This window comes from Cololabis saira, chromosome 22, assembly GCF_033807715.1.
Source record: "Cololabis saira isolate AMF1-May2022 chromosome 22, fColSai1.1, whole genome shotgun sequence".
NCBI lineage: Eukaryota > Metazoa > Chordata > Actinopteri > Beloniformes > Belonidae > Cololabis > Cololabis saira.
The window spans coordinates 6,726,349-6,746,541 of NC_084608.1; the positions used below are offsets into that span (position 1 = coordinate 6,726,349).

General features: G+C 39.0%; 1 protein-coding gene across 5 annotated transcripts in view; it reads left to right on the forward strand.

The window, feature by feature from the left end:
- Positions 1-3,579: 3,579 nt before the first annotated feature.
- The window catches only part of mpp7a (MAGUK p55 scaffold protein 7a), a 180,955-nt gene continuing 164,341 nt past the window's right edge, over positions 3,580-20,193 (forward strand). For all 5 annotated transcript variants that reach the window (XM_061712949.1, XM_061712950.1, XM_061712951.1 and 2 more), the window contains exon 1: positions 3,580-3,766. The gene's annotated coding sequence lies outside the window, so the exon portion shown is untranslated. The remainder of the gene's footprint in view (positions 3,767-20,193) is intronic.

Genomic DNA, 20,193 nt, shown 5'->3' on the forward strand with positions numbered 1-20,193 from the left:
GCGCTCCCGCGGAGCCACAGCAGCGCCGCGCTGCGCAGGGTTGCCAGGTCCCGAGCACGTAACACGTAGAAGACACGGGGCTCTGTCATTTCAGCCGCACTCCTGATTACATTTGTATGGAAGCCCATTTCTGCCAGTAAAAGAGAAAAATAAGATGAAATCTTAGCCTTAAAAATAAAAATATCCCCACGGTAAGTCATAATTATGACGTAAAAATTATAAAAGAAATTATGAGATATAAAGTCGAAATTATGCAAGAATTATGACTTTTTATCTCAAAATTTCGACTATATCTCATAATTTCGACTTTCTATTTCATAATTTCGACTTTATATCTCATAATTATTACATTTTATCTCATAATTTCGATTTTCTTTCTCATAATTTCAATTTTCTATCTCATAATTTCGACTTTATATCTCATAATTATGACTTTATATCTCATAACTTCGACTTTCTATCTCATAATTTCGACTTTTCTATCTCATAACAGGCGCACAATACCATTGTGTCACCGCCGGTGTATCCGAAGTCAAAAACAGTTTTCTAAGCTGACTTAAAGGAACATGAGGCAGGATTGAGGCAGGATTTATGAAAAAATTTGTATACGTTTTAAGTTTTCTAGTAATAATGTCAGAGATGAAGCGTTCCAAACCAAAAACAATGAGCCCTCTAGAGTCTAATGTATCTGTCCATTGCCTTGAACAGGCTGTGTGCTGCAAAATGTGCTGCAATTCTGGGCCCAAATTTCCCGCGCTGTCCTGCGGACGTTCTCCCCGTTCTCCCGTGCCGGCTTCACTGTTGGCTGCAGTGCCCCCGACGGCCGTCGTGGTGAATGGTGGCGCTAGAGAGTCTCATTTCTTAAAAGGAGCCTCACACTCCTTTAATAAACTTGATTCTGATTCATAATTATTACTTTTTATCTCATAATTTCGCCTTTCTATCTCATAATTTCTTTTTATGTCATAATTATTATGACTTACCGTGGGGATATTTTTATTTTAAGGCTAAGATTTCATCTTATTTTTTTCTTTTACTGGCGGAAATGGGCTTCCATAGGATTACCGATTTACTTGTGTGGACGTTTATTTCAATTTCAGACAAATGCAACCTCTGGGAGACTTGGCAGTATTAAAAAAATAAATACATCTGAAGTTTGTCATGATTGTCATTAAAATGGGGGAAAGTTTAATCCAAACAAGAGCAACGACCGTTATAAACGTACAAACCTGGCAACCCGACTGCAACTCCAATATCCCTCCCCCTTCGGTGGCAACATCCGGGACACGGCTGGAGTCGAGCAGCCTTAACTCCTTTATTCATCAATTTATTCTAAAGTCCCCGACTTAGATGACTTTATAACCTTTAAATACAACACATGCAAGCAAAGTACGTTTTAGGTGAAACCTGTAAACGTTACATTTGTGCTATTACGGTAGTATGCAGACCATGACTTGTTCACTCCTGACATCTAGTGGTTGATGGATCACATTACAAGCTATATATAATACAAACATAAATCAGTACATTTCTAAAAACACTTTGCATTACACTTTCCTCTGAAAACAATTTGGGGGCACTTTTCTGTTGTAACATTAACACATTTTCATGCAGAATTATTGCTAATTAGGGTATGTGAATTTCAAGTGTTTGTACATAGACCTTTTTATTTTTGCTATACTTTGTGATTTTGACCTGGATTAGAGGGAATAAACCATAGACAATACATCACACATCATTTCCCAGGGTGAGGACAGTAGAGGCTCCAGGTCAGCACTTTAGCACACAACACATTTAATGTGAGAGGAAAAAGGCAAAAATTAGGGGAGAAGAGAAATAGTTCAGCTTTTGGTAGACGCAATTATATCTGTGTATGCATTTAATTTAATGAGAACGCGCGAATCAATTGGCATCCTGTTGAAATACTCTAGTTGTCCTTCACCACTTGTTGCTTTTTCACTGATGAAGTTTTTGTCAATATGCCCTGTAGGGGGAGATATTTTACCACTTTATGGCCCCAGCACTGACTCATCGAAACTCAGCAAAGACAGACCGCATTACGTTTCTATTCACTCTTGGAATGTATCTACTTAAAAAAAAAAAAAAAAAGTCAAACATTTTAAACAAATGCAGATTTATATTTTTCTTGGAATTATAAAATACAGAATAAACTATAGCTTTTCTGGAGTTAAAACTTTGTGTTTTGAAAGCTAGATAAAATGTTCATGATAATTTTATTTTAAAATGTAATTAATACATTAATAATAATGGATTCAAGGCAGTGAATCTAAAAGGGAAAAAAATTTTGCACATATTTTTGTGATTTATTCAGTGATTTTACCAGTGAGGGAAAGACATACACTACTAAAGTGAGAGAAATGTTCACCTGTTCCACTCGAACGAGCTCAGTCAGTTTCTCTTCGAGAAGGGCAGCAGGTAAAAAGGCTCCCAGATCTCACTATTGATATGGATGACCCACCTTATTTGAAATAACTATAGAAAGAAAAATAATGTGTGCTCTAGAGCAAATTTCTGCATTAAATGAGGTGTTTCAGATGTGATTGCTTTAGGGTTTCAAACAATAAATCTGCTGGAATCCTATGCTTTTATCATTATCATGCTGTTGTTATTGTTGTTATTGTACTGTTATGCTGTAATTACAACTATCTGGACAGCAAAAGTATAACAGTACAGAGACCAGACCTGGTGCATTGATTCAGGACCCCCTAACTTTCTCTGACAATTATTATTATTATCTTGGCAGACGTAAATGGCACCACAATAAAAAGATTTACATCTTGAGAATCATATGGATCAGAACAAAAAAATCTCAATATGACATTTTTTTTCATAGCATGCCAAATTTGCTTAAATTTTGTTCACATGGTAGATTACAATATAAATATGTTGGTATCTCAGGAAGTGCTTAAGAGGAAAATCTGAAATGTGGTATGATGGTTAGAGAATGCTTTGGTTGTAGGCAGTAAGGGCCAACTGACCTGTTTCACAGGCCCGTATGTGAATTACCAATGTTCATCATACTTTATAGGCTACTTAAAAATTCTAGTGGAAAGCATTAAGGCCTCACCAACTCTGAACCCAAGTGATGGGAAGAGAATGCTACAATTAGTACATTTAGTTTTATTTTTGTTTTCACTCTTGAAAGTTAAAAGTGATGGGGAAAAACAACTTGTTACTTCCCTTGATTCAGTATGTTTTGTCAGATCAAAATCAAACTTCGAGTGGTTTCCTACAGTCACAATTTCCTGAAGACACTAAAGATGAGAGTCTGCTGGGAACCTAGTTGTCACTGCTTCGGGCTGCATTGTTTCCTTGTTTTGGTAGTGGCGGATTTAACACAGCGGCATTATCTTACGATTGACAACGAAGCCAGCCAATCAGAATAGAGAACAGTGTCATTGACTCCGCCCTAATCGCTCTTCGACCAATGAACGAGCAGAGTGGGCGGTGCCTACAGCAAAAGCCAATTTAACAGCAGATCCCAGATCAGTTTTGTACCCCAACATGTCCCCGGTAAGCGTCACTAACCGCCTCCAGGTCAGCGCCCGGACCAGCCCCTCAATCCGGCGGTGAGTGGCACAGGCGACGCGAAACACTTTTGAAAGATTTTGTACTGTGGACAAGCGACAAAAAGGAAATACAGTACCGGATCGGGGGTTTAAAGGTTAAAAGCAAAACTAAAGTTTTTGAAGGAAGCCAGAAGCGTCGCTGCGTTGAACCAGAAACCACTCGCGTCCGACACAACGTGAGTACTCGCATATTTAATGTGTCTATTTATGAATTAATCTGCACACAGTTCAGGACAATGGTTACAAAAACAGTGTCATTGTGGATTCTGATATTGAAATAGCTGAAGGTAGCGTGCATGTTTTGCAGTACTGTGCAGCAAATATCAGCAATGGCTCAGCTAATGTGGGATAATTGTAATTAGAGCTGGTTTGTGTGCAGGAGAACCGGACTAGTCCACGACACAAACCCCTCAACACACACTCACACACGTTTTTACTCACAACCAGCCACAAATGTCACTTATCTAGTGACTACTATCAGAGAAAGTTCAAGTGCATTGTGGGAAAGTAAAGCCAGGTCAACAATACATGTTTCCCACCTTCAACAGCCACTCCAGCTGTTGATTTTACTTAGACTTTATACTATTGGTCCATAATCATAATTCCTGTGACATCATATAAGGATGCATTACACAAAAAAGAGTTTTGGAAGCAAAAATATAATCTATTCGTGAAAAAGTCTTATGTCTAGCAGAATAAAAAGAAAATTCCCTAGTAGAGGGATTCAAGTGTCAATCACTCCATTGCACAAAATTCACAATCGTGACTGCAAACATGGCTTTTATCTAGCAATCTAAGTAGTTAAAGTATTCTCCAATAGCTTTTAGTTGTAAACATCCTTCTGTCATTACAGTTGTTTTTTTGGGGTCAATACTGTTTTTTTTTTTTTTTATGAAATCAGCCCAGCTTCTTTTCTTTTCCTCTGAGTAAAAAGACAAAGCCAGAAACATTTTTCTTCTTTGTATTTTAAAATAACTGTGGTGCTTCAACAACAGCCCACTCCAGCTGTTGATTTCGCTTAGACCTAATACTATTGGTCCATAATCATAATTCCTGTGACATCATATAAGGATGCATTACACAAAATTCACAATCATGACTGCAAACATGACTTTTATCTAGCAATCTAAATAGTTAAAGTATTCTCCAATAGCTTTTAGTTGTAAACATCCTTCTGTCATTACTCTTGTTTTTTTTGGGACCGATACTGTTTTTTTTTTTATAGAAATCAGCCCAGCTTCTTTTCTTTTCCTCTGAGTAAAAAGACAAAGCCAGAAACATTCTTCTTCTTTGTATTTGAAAACAACTGTGGTGCTCTCTGGAGAGATGCCTTTTTCTTTTTTCTTTCTTTTTTTTTCTGCATAAACTCCCAAAACCTCAGTGGTTTATCTGCAGCATCTGCAGAGCGCGGCTACAGTACTCTGCTCTCACTGGGAGTAACCTAGTTCTCCCTCTAAATCTTGACCAAAGAGAGCCGGGAGGTCTTTCAGTCTGCATTCCACAAGACGAGGGAGAGTCTCTCAAGAGACCTTGATTGCATGTGTAAGTGTTTCAGTCGAGTTCATTACTTTGCCGTTGTTTGTGTGGTCAACAGCATCCCGAGGTCGGGCGCTTTCATTATTCCTTTGACGTGATGAATAGGTTCAGGTACGGATGTTTGAGCGTGTCAAGCTGCAAAGGTTTATCACCTGACCAAGCCGACCTGAGTGGCTCCTCTCGGTAAGAAAACAAACTCTGATCTGGCGTACGTTGAGGCGGCCGAGGTCAAAGTAGGGTTGGATTTGGCAGCGAAGGCCTAACCAGGCGTAGGGAGAATTCGCCTCGTGTTAGTTGCCTGAACAGGTGTGTCCGCATTGCGGCTCTGCATAGCTCACATTCCCAGGGTTTTGTTCCTTGTACGGACAGTCACTGCGTAGGGGAGGGAGATTGTGGGAACTAAGGATTCTTTGCCTGTAAGACTCAACTCCCAGAATTCACTGGAGCCAACCTGCTGATGGAGCCAAACGCTTCCCGTCGTTGCAACAGTGAGGCTGGTGTTGATGAGGAAACCTGTCAGCAGCTCATTGCACATGACACTCATGTTTGAGAGTGGACTGCTTGTCAGCAGGAAGGCTATTTTCTTGGGGCTGGACGGATGGATGAGATACAGTTTTGAGCTGCTCATTCCAGGCGTTAGCTTTGATCACTCTATCATGACGAGAAACGGTCTTTTCTGAAGTTTTAACACGTTACTCTTCTATTTGTCACCATATTCTCACATGATTTCACGTGATTTGAGCTACTGATTTAAGAAGGAACAACCTAATTTTATCTTAGTCCTGCGGCATACTAGATTTTGAAATTTCTGCACACGCCAGAATACAATCCGTCTGAGGCTGAACTGAAACTCTAGTCTTTGCTTTACATGCTTTCTCATGAAATATGAATACAAGCAGGATATTCCAGGAGGTTAACCAGTTCATAAGAAGTCTCAAACAAGCATCCTTGTAAAATATTCTTACACTTATTTGTTGAAGGTCTAAAATGCCATATTTTCTATGGTTACACTTTGATTCTGTCACTACTGTGGAAGTGTCGGTTATTAAGTGACTTGACTATGAAAATAAACCTCTAGGAATTTGAAAATTCGAATGCTTTTGAGGTCACGACTGTGATGATCTGAGTAGTATGTAAATCCAGAACAGTCCATTCAACCATGCATATGCTCTATTACACAACTCTTTCCATCCATCCATCATTCATTATTTTACTTGCACCCTTTTGAACTCTTGTTGCATTCATCTATTTATCCATCCGACCTGCCCTCCATCCATAATCATCATTGTGATATCTCTAATCTCTGCAATGGATGTTTTAGCCCTCTGCTGCTCTGCAGATCACAGATGGAGAGATTAAAGCGACGGCCTTGGCCCGGTCTCTGGCGAAGTTACAGTTGGTGAGCATCACCGATAGTGTTGTTGTGTTTCGCCCCTGCCTGCCCTGCAGAGGTGTAGTATTGCTCTCAGCTCCACCTAAGCCTCTGCGGTCCTGCGGTGGAATGAGTCCACCCAGCAGATGCCAGCCACCCGACACTGTCTTTGGCTCTGTTATAGTCCAGCTCGTGCACATTAAAAAAAAAAAAAAAAAAACGCTGTGCAGATACACTTCTGAGTCACTGTGGAGCGTGTTTTGAATGAGAAAACTTCAAGAGCGAATGAATGGCAGCGGCAGCATGAGTCAAAATACTAGTTGTGGGAAAAGCAGCCGGGATCTGGATTTGCAGAATGAGTTGACCGTTATTGTGTTACTGTACATGACATGACTCGTGTTCAGGTATGTACAGTTACGACTTTCAAAGAAATACTGGTGATGAACAGTTTTATGGGGCCACAAATAGCTCCCTGATTTAATTTAATCCTTTCCTACAAGCTCTTTCTTTGGAAGTCCACTCATCAAATCCCACCATCACAGTCTTCAGAGTCTTATAAGCAGAATGTTTAAAATTAAAACTTTGTCTTAAGTGGAATTCTTGCTAAACCATTGGGAGGTGTATTGATTACAAGGATATAACCAATCTATCACTTATAAGGGAAGGCTAAAAGCCTTACATGGAGGTGCGGTGGGCTTTCTTTGATTGACATCAAGCTTATTTGTTAAATTGTGTTTTATTTATGAGGTTTTTCCATGCATGGATCCTGTCAAGGTTTATTATGCCTACACCCCTTAAGGCAGCCCTATGAATAATTTAACATACTTCAGGCAAACAGATCTAAAATAACTCTAAGTGTGTGCTTGTTTATGACTCTGTCCAGTAAATCATAGCAGCCGCAGAGGATTTCTGACGGCGCTTGCAAATAGAAAGCTGATTTAGGGGCGTCTCTGGATTAATATTTGAAAGGGAATATAACACATCTGAACACATGATATCATCCTCAGTTGCTTGCCAGTTTTGTTACTTGAACTCGCGGCTTGAAGTTTACACCATGAGGGATCTGTGTTAGGCTTTATGACGCCTGTCTCTGCCGGGTATCCGGTGCTCTATAAATGGGCCACGAGGCTGCAGTACTCATGTCGCTTGTGTTGATGTTCAGGAGCTTGGTTACCGTTCACTGGTTTTATCCGTGTTTAATGGTGTCAGTGTCAAACCTGAACATTAAGTATAGACTAATTCGTCACGTTAACGCGTTTCAGGATAGGAGGACGGAGTAAAAGATGGACAGGTGGGTCGGGACGGCCTCCGCAGCTTATACTGGTCCGTTGTGGTGAAGAGTTGAGCCAAAAGACAAGGTTCTCTGTTTACCAGCCGATTTATTCTCAGACCTCCCTCTGTAGGGGGTCTTGACTCACACTTAGAGCGGGGTGGGAGCCCTCTCTTCTCTCTCTTTATATGGTTCCCTCCTGGGGTCTGGGCGCTGGTTTATCGAGGGTCAGGAGGGATTTATGCGCTGGCTTATTTTCTCCTAATGGAATTGAGGGCGACCCCCAAAGCGTAGGCAGTCCACACATCACCTAGTGATGGTGCATAGGATGGAGTCCATCCATCCATCCAACCATCCATCCATCCACCCATCCATCCATCCATCCATCCATCCCTCCCTCCATCCATCCATCCATCCATCCATCCATCCATCCATCTCCCCGCTCACATCCGCAACTGCACAGCCTTACCCACCTTCAAATCTCATCTCAAAACTCACCTTTTCACAACAGCTTTTAATGTGTGATTTGTTTCTTATCCTTTATCTTATCTTTTATCTCTTATCTTTTTATCCTGTGGTTTTTAATTTTTAATTTTCTTGATCTCGATGTTTTATCTTTGTGTCTATGAAGCGTCTTTGAGATCTTTTAAAAGCGCTCTAAAAATAAAATTGATTATTTTTTATCCATCCATCCATCCATCCATCCATCCATCCATCCATCCATCCATCCATCCATCCATCCATCCATCCATCCATCCATCCATCCATCCATCCATCCATCCATCCATCCATCCATCCATCCATCCATTTTAAACATACTTAAAGCAGCACTATGTAACTTTTCCACCTTAATATAATATTTCATCATCATCATTGTGATGGTACATCAACTTCCAACAGGTTTAATGAACCTCTGTCATGGTCTGAGGGGTCTGTATCGCCTTCACTGGCACTATGTAACTTTGTGGAGCATGGTGGGAACCCTGCCACACTACTGGTAAAGCACTACCGCTTTTATCCAAAGGAGCCGCCAAACTCAACAAAAGCTGAAAGTTACATTGTGCTGCTTTAATATACACTGACAACACATCTACAACTACGTTATTGGTTTTGTTTACTCATTTATGTATGTCTTTGTGTTCCCTGTCCTGATATGTCTTGTTGTTTTGTTATTTTTGCTATTTGAAAAAAAAAAATGCCTTGGGAATGCCTTGGTCCTCGCTTCAAAGGAGCTGCAAGAGGAGGCTGGGAAGAGATGTAGATGGATAGATGGATGGATGATGGATGGATGTATATGAGGAAGCTCAATGTGCCTTTGCTGGTTGCTCTGGGACTGTAAAATGAGAGCACCCCCCCCCAAACAAGGTTTTTTTAAGACTGGATGACTTATATCCAATTTTTTTGAGACCCAGTTCTCTAATGATTTAGGATTTTAATCTCACTTAAAAGAATTAAAAAAAAATCAATAAATCATTTGAATTGCTGCATTTGATCAGACAAATGTCTCCAAATCTGTTGGTATGAAGGATGCCCGTCCCACCGTTGACCTCGCTGCAACCATAGCATAGACTTGATGACTTGCAGGAGACGGAGTAATTTGTTGTGAGGTTTTCTCTTGCTGCCTGTTTTCCGTCAGTTGGCAAGCGCTCCGTCCAGACAGCAACGCTGGTTTTCATGGTTAGATCCGCTCCTTTGCGTTTTGGGTGTCTCCAGCAGTGGCGGCTGCAGCCCTGCAAACATATCGCCGTTCCTGCTCCCACATCTCTGTGGCTACCAAACCCCCACACTCACTTATTCTCTTCTCAGCCCCTTCTTTTTCCCCTTTTTTTTAAGCCCTCCCATTCCACAACATGTAAATGTTTGCTGATTGGTAAAAGGAGGCCTGTGTGTGTATGAGAGTTCATCCCTTTGTTTCTCAACTTGAAAGCATGTTCTCAGGCTTCTCCGAGTATGTTTGGGTGTACATGTTGTGAACAGGCATCCATTCATGTTCAGACCACCAGGCCCGCCGCGTCTCTATTCCCTCACTGCTCATTGAGGGCAATTAGAGCAATTTGAGTATGAATGCCCCTTCACAACAGGTTATTAGAGTCGTTAAGAATGCACTCTCCTCTCTTTGATGGCTCAGTCTGCATAATGAAGAAAGCACACCGATTGGTTGCAGATAAGGTGAGGACAGTAGGATATATGCTGTCAATCATACAAGTCACTTTTATTTGTCCCTTTAACATCCCTATTTTAGTAGTTTTTTTAACATTCTTTTTATTATAGATTTTCAAAATTATACATGTCCAGTGCAGTGTATATATACAAATAATTAGAACTATGTAGCAGATCCAGAACACATACACAGCAATGATTCCTAACATTTCAGGCAGTTCCCAGGTACTCCAACACTTTGCCAAATTGTGCTAAAAAAAGGCACATCTGACCACTTATTCTCAGTTTTTCCAGAGAAATATAGTCCGCTATCAACAACTTCCACAAATGTGTTGAGGGAGGTTCTTCTCCCACCCACTTAGTCATAATAGCCTTTTGGCCAACATAAGCAAAAACTGTGAAGTGTTTTTATGCCCTTAGTGATTCAGGGATACATCCCAATAGTGGGTTTGGCTGTAGTTGTTGTTCGATTATCACACTCACCTCATCACATACAGTTTGCCAGAAACGTTGAATCTTTTCACATTCCCAAAGACAGTGCAATCTTGTTCCTAAACTAGTCTTACATTTTTGAGAATTTGGAGAGGCCCCTGCTGTATATTTACTATACATATATGGAGATATATAGACATTCTGTAGAATATTATATTGCGTTTCTCTGAGTCTGTTGCATATGGATATTTTCGAAGGTAAGAGTAACATTTCCTCCCATGTATCACTGACTACGTTTACATGCAGTCAAAATTCGGGTTATTGCCAATATTCGGGTTTTAAAAGGGTTATTGACTGCATGTAAACGTAGTCACTGTCTATTGTTGTTTTCAACTGAGTCTCCCATGATTTCTGTAAGAATGACAGTCTGCCTGTAGTCAAGTGTTGCAGCTTGGAATAGGATTTTGAGACAAAGTGACCTTGTTTAAGACTATCTAAGAGTGTCTTTTCCAGTAAATGAAAGTCATCTGGAAGACTGAGAGTATTCATTTTTGTATATACATAATGTCTGACCTGTAGGTATTTGTAAAACGATTTTGTTTGTAGTTTGTATGTGGTCTGTAATGATTCAAATGTTTTGAATCTACCCCTATCCCAAAGGTCGTAGATATTGTGAATTCCTGCTTCAAACCAGTTATGAAAGTTAGATCCAGCATCGGTTAAATCAGGATTGTCCGTCATTGTTGTTAAACAGCCCAATTTATGTTTAGTCCCAAATAATTTCCGTAGAGATTTCCAAGTAGTTCTCACATTAGTGATTTAGTGATTAGAAAATTGTCTCTCAATTCATTTATTAAGACTGCACAACAAGTGGGCAGAATTTGCTTTCGGCACAGCATAGTGCCAGCACATGCTGTCGGAGCCAGCACATGGTTGGTAGTTCACTCCTACTTTTATCAAGTAAATTAACAGGAGAGTATGGAGGAGTTTGGTAGAGCTGGGTATCATCACTGACCTCCCGATACGATATGATTCCGATACACTAGGTCCCAAGACGATACGATTTCCGATACGATATCGATATTCTGGTTACAATAAGGGAATAACATGATCCTTCCACGCGCCACGTCCAGCCAGAGAAACCCCACCCTGCCCGGTGAAAAGAAGCAGCCTGCTCACTCCTCAAGTAAGGAGGAGACTTGAGCTCAGTGCAGGGCCCCCCGGGGCTGGTAGATGGAGTAATGCCCAGGACTGACTTAGGTAGGAGCACTGGGTGATAAAATGGGGGAAAAAAATCGGGATTAAAAAAAAAAAAAAAATGTAAATCGATACTTGGATTTATGTATCGATAATCGTTCCTACACATGCATATCGATAAAATATCGATATATCGATATTTTTAACCCACCCCTAGAGTTTGGAGAAGGTTGCTTCAATCTGGAACCGTGGTGGCTTTGGTTGATCAGTTGCCCATATTGAGATGATCCTGGCTTGCATTGAGTTTGTATAATTTGTAATATTGGGGAGGCCCCATCCTCCTTGCTTTTTCAATTAATATTATTTTTAAATAATACTTGTTAGGAATGAATATAAAAATTTGCTTTGCATTTGATTTCTAGTAACATGTACATGTGTAGTTTTTGCCACATTGGAACTAAACCGCTTTCATATGACAGTGATCATATAAAATCAACATGTGTGCATGATATAATTGGAACCCAACATTACCAGTAATGTATTTTAGCATTTGCCCTTTTATTTAAGTGACATGCTAAAAAGAAATAATCTGTAATCACTCCCCCCTCTATCATACGGTTCTCTAATATCAAACAACGCACGTCTATGCCAACCACTAATTGCTAAGCAACCTTGTCGAAATTCCTCTGAGTGGAGGCTTGTGGCTAAATTGAAATTAAAGTGGAGTAAAGTTTTTGTGGGATAGTTGGTTGTTTATAACAGAAGGCATATGGTGTTCGTGCAGCAGTACATCTCAGCGTTGGAGGAGGTGGTGGCTGCACCATCAGTGATATTCAGAGTTTTCTTTTCTAGATTTGAATAGATTTTGAATAGACTGGCAGGATGTGGTTGGGTTTTGGTGTGCCTGCTCACAGAGTCACAGAGTTTTTTTATAATACACTGTGCAATCTTTAGAAGTCAGTGACAGTGTAACCAATATATATTACCAATATACCAATGGAATTGGGATAAATCTTAGTAGCATGATTGTCAATGTAGATGTAAAAGGTAACTTTGGTAACTCTTATTACACACAGCGTGGCTGAAGACTACCAGCACCACTTGGGTCTATGGCTGGGGATCGATACAAACGCCAAGAATCGATTTGATTCCAATTCTTAAGATTCAGAATCGATTATCAAGATTTTATTCGATCCGATTCGATTCCGATATTGATTTGGGTTATTGTTATTAAAACTGTTTTTTGAGCTGCTGCATGAATTATATGACTGTGTAGTTATGCAACATATTAATACTAGTGTTATATTGAGATTCAACAGCAGTATTGGCAACTTATGATGGTTCCAAGTACGCTGATATAATTGCTTTCAGAAACATCGTGTGGGGATTTAAATTTTTTCAATTTTCGGTGTATTTCAGTTTTTAATTTTTGAGAATTTGGTTTTTAGCATTTTATCCAAATGTAACCCTAAGACAGTATATAAAGTAATGAAATAAAGACAATTTATGCAATTATAACTGAAAACTTTAATGTTTTCATACCTTTAAACATATTTAAAGGCAAAAACATGGCACCAGTTATTCTTGTCTCCAACAAAACATTCCTTTTTCGGGCATAAACAAAAAAATTCCAAAAGTTGTAATGTAATGATGAAAAAAAATCTTTAGACATACGAATCGATTTTTAGGAATTAATATGAGAATTGATTTAGAATCGGAAAATAGATTTTTTTTCAACACAGGCCTCGTTGGGTCCAGGTAGGAGGTTATGACTTTGGTTTGGAAACACAAATTTCATGAAACTAAAAACTACTAACTCACTTTCCTGGCCTCACACACGGATCTAGAGAGAGAAATGATCTGTTACTGAAAGAGAGACGGATAACGTTGGAGCTCAGCATCACTATGATCTTTAATATTTTGGACCTGGGGCCTAACGTGGGGTTTGATGCTCATCTCTGCATAAGCAACAGCTAAAGGCTTCTTATTAACACACTTCAATATGGATCTTACCAGGATTAGGACTTTGAGAGAGAAGTATTAAAGCAAAAATATGGAAGTCATGAACAGTAAAGTCTAAAAGGGGTCTTCTGAACAGTATCTCTGTACTATATTTTACTAGGACATGTAGCTGAGATTGTATAAATATTTATAACAAACAAATGGACATAACGTGTGTCTTTTAAAAAGTGAGTAAAGCTGATGTCCAATTTTACTTCCAGGTGGCTTTAATTGATTTATTTTGCAGGTTAATTTTCATAATTTACTATATTCACCGTGACTGTCATGATTATGCCAGGAAAGAGGCAGAAAATGTGTCTAAATGTAACTTATTTATGATATATGTGTATTGTAATGTCATTATAATGATCTTATGGCCTCTGTGTTTGCTGGAATATAGTAGTTACTAGTTATTGGTAGTAGTTTTAACTTCACAGATTAAAGCCAGGGTGCAGTTGCAGTGGATTAATTTCACAGGTTTCCTCCACAATTATCATGTATTACCACAGCTCTCCAGATAATTGGCCTTTGATTGAAGCAAAGAGCTGTGCTACCTGTTGGAAGTTTCTGTCCACAGATGAGCGTCTCTGAATGGGCTGGCTGTGCTCAGTTGTTGGTATTTGCCAGTACTTATCTTTACATTGAAATGCAGAAGTTTACAGCTCTTGAGTCTGTTCAGAGGCCTACTATGACACTACTACTGTACAAGACACAGAAAAAACAGATTGCTCACCAAAAAAATAGTTTTCATAACACTGAAGGAACCTAATGTGACAAAAGGGTGGGCAAAATGTTCCGACTTCCTTTGCTGTCGTGTTCACCCGGTTTTGGTGTCAGTTTTGGTCATTATAATGCCTCTTTCTGTGTCGGCGCAGTTTCCTCTCTTATTTCCAGTTTTGTCGGCACCAGAACAAAACAAAGCAGCCTTTTCATTGTCCGTTCAGAGGTTGTCCCCTCAGCGGCTGGATGGTAATCTGACTGAACATCGGTAGCTACTCAGTCAGCGAGGAAAGCCATGAGACCGACTGCAAAGAAGGGGTGAGGATGTGGGGGGGACACGGAGGGGGACGACTGGACCTTTTTGCATCCAGTGAACAGAGGAGTATTGTGTGCCAGGAGGAGGAATCAAATGATTTTACAGGATGATAACGGTGTTAGAACTTGAACAGGGGTACGTTAACCAACTGTACGCGTTTGCAAAACACTGATGAAGCAGCGTACGGTAGTTCAAATCCACATCTGTGTTTACTTATTACACCATTTTAATTTAAAAAATATATGTAATTGTTAAGTAGGGCTGGGGATCGATTCAAATATCAATAATCGATTCCGATTCTCAAGATTCAAAATTGATTATCAAGATTTGATTCGATTCCGATATTGATTTGGGTTAGTGTTATTAAAACAGTTTTTTCAGCTGTTGCATGAATTATATGACTGTAGTTCTGCAACATATTAATACTAGTATTATATTGAGATCCAACAGCAAGTATTGGCAGCTAATGATGCTGTAAGGACCAATCACCTCCCAGAATGCTGATAGAACTGCTTTCAGAAACATCATGTGGGTCAGAATTACCAAACAGATCCAGGGAGGAAACAGAGACGTATGAAATTGTTTTTATTTTTTCCCACATTCCGTTTATTTTTCCATTTTCGGTCTATTTCAGTTTTTAACTTTTGAGAATTTGGTTTTTAGTATTTTATGCAAATGTAACCCCAATACAGTATATAAAGTAATGAAATATAGACAATTCATGCAATTATTACTGAAAGCTTTAATGTTTTCATACATTTAAACATATTTAAAGGCAAAAACATGGCACCAGTTATTCTCGTGTCCAACAAAACATCCTTTTTTGGGCATAAAAAACAAACAAACAAAAGTTGTAATGTCATGATGAAAAAAATCGATCTTTTAGACATATGAATCAATTTTTAAGAATTAATATGAGAATCTATTTTAGAATAGGAAAATCGATTTTTTTCAACATAGGCCTATTGTTAAGCCATAGTTCTAAATATAAAAGTTAAAACAGATGTTGCTGTCATAATTAAATGGTGGTGTTGGAAAAAGCCTCCCCTGTTGTGCGTGACTGGGTTCAGGTTAAATGCTGCTAATGTTGCAGCAACAGTTCAGAAACTGTCTCTTTGTGACTCTTACTTTACAGATGACGTCTTTTCCAGAGTCAGTAATTGACGTGGAACAACACGATTTTAAAGGGGAAATGATCACAGAAAGCTGGAGGCGGATACAACTCATTTAATATGGAAGTTGTTTTAAACTGAAAGTCAAGTATGTGAGGGAAATTCCAGATATCGTTACTCAAGAAGTTAAATATTATGCTGCTAAACGACATAAACTGAAATCACATTAGCAGTATTTCGAAAGAACAGAATAGATTTGAATTTTCTGGCAAAATATCTTTATAAAAGTACGTTATTATTATTATTATTATTATTATTATAATTTTTCGAGAGCCACATCTGTGTGTCTCTGTTTTGAAATCACAGGAAATTGTATTTAAACTTCAATTTTTAAAGTATGTTATTGTACATTTGTTTAGAATAAATAATATTTTTTAAATATTTAGACATTAAAAAACATTTCTTTTTTACCTGAAAGATCTGATTCCAATTTATAACCTGCTGCCTGTCCCTCCAAAAAGCAGGTCGACAAGCAGAAAGTTATTATTATAGAGCACTGATGCACCCAGAACTGGGTCTCCGCCAGCCAGATTTTGCCCTAGAAACTGATACCCAGCATGCCGGAACCGGGAGCCCTCATTTTTAAAACCAAAGTGTCAACACTGTGCACATTAACTCTTGGAACAAAATTGACAAATGCTGTTCAAATGTATGGATTTCTTACAAACATTCTTTGTGTCATATGCAGAACACAACACAATACAAGAATACTGAAGTAGCAGAGTTCATTTGTCGCTGTAAAACGTTTTAGGAACAACTGTAAAAGACTTCATCAACAATCTCTGCCAACTTCTGTGAAACTGAATCTTCGGCACAAGCCGCTAGCAGTTCCTTCATTTCATGAAATCACAAAAAAAAATATCTGTTCTGTTTCAGATTCAAGAAATTATGACCTCAACCCAGAATACTCGATGCTGAACAGGAGATACTTATCTCTTATTTATTCCCTGAGGTTTCTATTCATGCTGACGTTAGCTGTTGGCTTGAGGTCTGACTGCTCCGTTTTTATTCCCTGATGCAGCTTTTTTCAAACATGCATGTGTGATAATTTATTATTATTGTTTTTGTTATTCAGTTTAAAGTGTTTCTCCCGTGTTCCAGGCACTTTTACATTTTGAGATGATTCTGATGATTACCTGCAACCTTCCGCATAAAAGGTGTGCTACTGCAGTTCCCCTTTTTCTTAACTTTAAATTAATTAGAAATGTATTACCAAGTAATTAATCATCAATATGTTTTGCAGTTGCATGTTTAATTAAAAACAAGAACATAATCTTGTATGCTGATCATAGTTATTTAACAGAAAATTGTCTTCATAGTACCTGCAAGTATTAAGTAAGAAGTATAGAAGTGAATATTCCTTAATTAAGGTCTTTAAAATAATTTAATTATGCTTTCAAAGTCTTGAATTTTGTTCACAAATGTATTAATTTTATAAGAGGATAACATCTTCCAAGATTTTGTAATAGTAATGTTAAAGACTGTAGTTGAATGATGTAGATAAAAGGTAAAATTGAGCTTTTTCCGACTGCACTGATATTACCTTGCTGATAATATACCAGTATTTTAACGTGGCACCTGTGATAAGAAGGGTGGTTTCCCATCAAAGGGCTCGGCTTCTTGTGTGGGATAATCATTTACTATCCAGCAGCATGCTATAAGCAAACAGTGCGTACAATATGCAGTTGGCACAGAAATCGATTGCCGGCATGCGTCTCCTCAGGTGTGATGCAGACATTATCATGAACAGTGGAGTCAGGGCTGCTGGACTGGATTAACCATGTAAAGACACAATTTTCTAAATGTTTATCTAACCTTTTTTTGCTATCTTTCTGTATTAAAACCTTTAATATCTGCAAAGACGTGCAAGGGTGTCTTTTATATTTTTGACAGATCAGTGTGGGCCATCTGATATTGGTCAGCCCCTAATGTAAGTTGAACACATGTAGCCCATAATTGCAAACAGTAACAGGTGTCCAGCTGTTGAAAAGTACTTGAATCACTCTTTTCTGGATGTGAAGCCACTTTATCATCTGCACGCCTGAACACTTTATCGCCTCTCGTAAAGAAAACAGCCGTGTACGCTGATAACCCGTCCGGAGTGATTTGTGGACTTTCAGACAAACATCTTACTGATATAGTTTTAGAAATCAAGTGTTTTGCAGCTGTGGGATTTGTGTATTAAAAACAAGTTTTGCATTGCATCCAAGTTGAGTAGTGTAGAGATGGTTTCTTTGTTTTTTTGCTTTATTTTTGCTGAGTTGGTGTCACTTCTCGCCTGAAAACAGTTTCAGTTCTTTAGCTTTATATAGAGTTCATGAATTAAACGGCTCCTTTTATTACTCAAATGCACTTTCACTTATGCAGGGCTTCAGGAGATGATATGTGGTTAAGCAGAAATAGAGTTCAAAGTTGTATTTCCTTTCTGCACATAGTTAAGCTTGGTTTATACTTCTGCATAGCAGCTAATGTGATGTGTGATATGTTGTAATGTAAGTGGTAGTCTAGTATAATGTGCAAGTTGTTGTATTGTTAAGTGTGTATATAAGTGCAAGTGCAGGTATGTTTTCCTGTCTACTGTATTTATGTTCATTGGCTCCTACCATAAGCTTTTGATAGCTTCTCCAGGTGACCAATTCACATGTGTGAGTGTGAGTGTGAATAAATCAAATCAAATCTAAGCACATAGGCTACTATATATAGGCTACACGGTACCTACGCAGTGTCTGGCATTTACTCCTGCGTTATTGTTTGTGTCTTTCTGTTATGGCATCACCAACCTCTGGACGACAGGGTAGCTTCTTTTTCTGCAGCACCGTAGCTTGCAGTGTCGAGTCTCCTTTTGTGTACTTCCTGTACAGTATGTAGCTCAGATTTACAGTAGGTACGGAGCAAATAAAGTGTATTTGACGGGGGTTGGGGGTGATGAATGTTCAGCTTCAGTCATTTTTACACACATTGCAGCAAACTATCTTTGTACCCGATTTGAAAACCGTGAAGAAAAGATAGTGGCGGGAAATTTGAAAGCAAAGAACAACAAATCTACCTTGCAGATTTCTTGCAGTCTGTGTGGATGTGGCTACATATAAGTGCTAACCAAGTGCCAATCTAACTTCCAGGTTGAGTCTCACATGGAAGTAAAATTCGTGGCAGTTCCTCGGCCAGCCGCTGGAGGCTTGCTGCAAAAACTAATATGATTGATTGACAGTTTGCTTAGCTAGTCATTATCACTTACTCATCCGCGATCATCATACTACCACGCTTGGTGAAAACAATCAGCAGTCTGTACGAACCTAGAGGGAACTTTGTTGGGAGTTTTGTTTTCTGTTTGTGACGCAGAGCTCTGCAGAGGGGAGGGGTTGCGTTGACGGAGAGGCTCTGCATGGTGATGCTATCGATTCAACAGAAAAGCACAAATAGAGCTTAATTTATGCTTCTCCGTCTCCTTCTGCTGCTGTTTCTTCGTTGTCACCTTCAAGTCAGGTGGAACGATAGTTTGCTGAAATAACAGCGATGCAAAAAACACAGACGTATAAATGCCAGAGACGGTGTAGGCGCCATGCAGAGCTGCTACGCAGAATTATAAACCAGGCTTCACATTACTACGCCTTAGCCTATAACATCAAATTTGCACCTAGAAGCGTAGCTTTGACGCACAAGTATAAATCAGGCTTCATCTGCGTTGAAGTACCAAAAACAAAACCCTATTATCACAACCAGGCTTAAACTTGTGTAGTTTGTTTTAATGTTAATTATCTGTTTTAATTTGTACGTACTAGGGCAATGTGCAATACAATACGCACTTTGTACTGTATGTCACACAACCTGGATACTCTCAGTACCATAATATTACCATTGCTGGTATTTCATTATTGTAATTTTTGAGCATTTTTTGCTCAAGTCACTTTAGACTCAAGTCACTTTAAGATACAATCCATACTGCCTAAATGCTGCTAAATCTATTTTGCTACTATGTATGTTTGATGTTTGTTCCCTTGTTTGATTGTGTTGTTTGACTGAATTGTTTTTATGTTTTCTGTGGGGACTGCGGGTGGAAACTAGCATTTCTGCTAAAACTCTGTGTATTTACACTGCTTAATGTAGTGTTCATTAACATGCATTGTCCCGTCTAAAATAAACTTAAACTTAACTTAAACTTAAAACAATACAGGACTGCTCAACTGTGGTGTACAGGAGTTGGGTTTATTGTTCACTTCCACAAAATTTGACCTTTTGACCTTTTGTGGGGAGATTTAATATCACTTGTAAGATGAAATGCTTCTCTTCTGATGTTCTTGTTTTCCTTTACCCCCCCCTCCCCTTCCCGTTGAATTAATTCTCCTACTGGGCTCAGAAAAGGAGGAATGTGTGTGTTGGGGAGGACGGGGATGAGAGGCCTTGGTCCTGAGTTAAAAGGGTGAGGAGGC